This window comes from Falco punctatus (assembly GCF_963210335.1).
Source record: "Falco punctatus genome assembly, chromosome: 4".
Lineage (NCBI taxonomy): Eukaryota > Metazoa > Chordata > Aves > Falconiformes > Falconidae > Falco > Falco punctatus.
Window position 1 is genome coordinate 25,337,229 of NC_137583.1, and position 2,117 is coordinate 25,339,345.

A 2,117-nucleotide genomic window follows, 5' to 3' on the forward strand; every position below is an offset into this window, starting at 1 on the left:
GCCATGCCTCTGTGAAAGCTGTCTGCCTGGACTCTCTCTATAGCTATCAGAGAGGGAAGGACAATTTTTTTGGTGTGGTTTACCTAACCTACTTTAGATGCTTATTTCAGGATGAATTCAATTATTCTCAGAACTGCCTTTTCTCTCCATTTGCTGTAAAAAGCAGAAGGCGATGAGCTCAGATGTGGACTTGCAAGTCAGGAGGGATTGATCATGTTGGAAATACCTTACTCGCTTTGCCCAAAATTTTCTCAGTGTACTTCTCTGGTTCTGCTTTATTTTAAGGATGAATTTTCTAAGGGTGAATTTTCTACAGTGTTTCCATAGAATTATAAGTTAGAAAGGGAAGAGAACAAGCCTTGTACCTGTGCGTTCAAAGCAATTTTTTGGGTTTTTTTGAGCCAGATTTGCCCAGAAGGTGGGTAGACCTGAGCTATAATATTTGATCCCCTGCCAGCCTTGGACAAAGCACTTTCTCCTTCTCTCTGCTCCCACCCTGCAGCAAAGGGACACTAATGCCGAAGGTGGAGGGGCTGCTGTGAATCCAGTTGCTTGCAGGATCAGTGCAGTGGCTGAGCTGTCTGCAAGTATGACGGCAATGAGGTGGGGGTGGCTGCCAGCCCTTCGTTAGAGGCAGCCCTGCAGCTTGCACACAGAACGTTTTGGCTTTGGAGTCAATACCTGAATCTGGCACTTTGTATTAGGGTAAAAAGAAAAAAAAATGAAAAATTGTGGATCCAGAGTCTCTGGCTCCAGTGTGTCCAAAGGCTCCATGGGAGCTTGGTATCTGGAGGCAGCTGTGGTGTTATTACAGCATCGTGGGAGGGCAGCTCATCACGGGAGCGCGGTCAGGGCAGCAGCCCCCGTGCTTTTCACCGGCCTGTCGGGTTGCAGTAAATTACAGGGATCCATTACTTTTTTAAGAGAAAAGGCAAAGTCCCTGCTCCTGAGTGCATCAGCTGTGAGGGGATGGGCGGGCACTTGAAGGCTGTTTCCTGCAGAGGAGACGTCCCAGCTGCCCCAGTAATTGGGAAGCAGTAAAAAGGTAACATGCCCATGTGGTGAGCTCTGATCCCATTGCCGCTCAGGCTGATTTAGATCCGTGGAGCTGCCAGGCTGGTCCCACTCGGGAGAGTCAGTGGCGATATTAACTGGAGGAAATTCTACAGCGTAAGTATTAGCCTTGTATTATGTGGAATTTTAAAGTGCTTCATTAATTTACAATTCCTCTTTTTATTAAATTAATTTTCATTTTAATGAAAAAAATAAGTGGATCCAGCTCTCTTCTTGGAGTAGCAATAACATGCAGCCTGCGTGTGAATGAGTGTGCCTGAGCGGAGGGCGAGACAGCTCAGCATTCCCAGGTACCATCAGCTTCCACCCATGCAAGGGGGCTGCCCTGCTCCCTCCCAGTGGCAGGCATCCCCTCTCCCCTCTGCATCCTTGGGGAAGCCTCTGTGGTCAGTCTGGCTCCTTGTGCAGGGGCATGTGCAGGGGCCGGTAATGCAGACCAGGGCCTCCACCAAAGCGCAGGGTAAAAGGCTCCAGGAAAATGCAGGAAAGTGATTCAATGATCCTGTCTCACCACAGAAAATGCCTGTTGCTGTGGCCAGCACGCAGCCTTGCCCTCCTTGACAGAGCCAACCAAGCTGTTGTGCATCCCTACTGTCAGGCTCTTCTCTTGTCCTCCAAGAAATAAGGGCTGTGATAGCAAAATGCATCAGGCGTGAAGAGCCCCTGCATCCTCTCCTCTGCCCATGCTGGACAAATTGAAGAGTTTAGCTGAAGGTAAAAAAAAAAATAAAAAATTCTTATTGACAGCCACCCTTTGAAATGTCCACCCAGTGCTCCCCTCTGATGTGTCAGCCAATGGCCCTGACAAATGCCCTCAAAACTTGGCTTCTGTTCCAAACTGGGGATGGTTGCTCTTCAGGGAGACTGATGTCGTGACACCCCTTGACTGGCAGGTATCAGTTCTGGAGTGAGGCAGAGTGTACTTTCATGAAGTAAATAGTAGAGATCATTCTGAAATCACTGGTGTTGAGAAGCTTGGCTAGTATTTAAAGTGTGGAAAAAATGGTGGTTTTCTCTGCAAGTACTTTTTTTTTTTTTGCTCC

The 2,117-nt window shown here is 48.0% G+C and overlaps 1 long non-coding RNA gene across 1 annotated transcript in view; it reads left to right on the forward strand.

The window, feature by feature from the left end:
- LOC308063956 overlaps nucleotides 1-2,117 on the forward strand; it is a 183,981-nt gene that overhangs the window by 158,042 nt on the left and 23,822 nt on the right. The gene's annotated exons all lie outside the window — the stretch shown is intronic.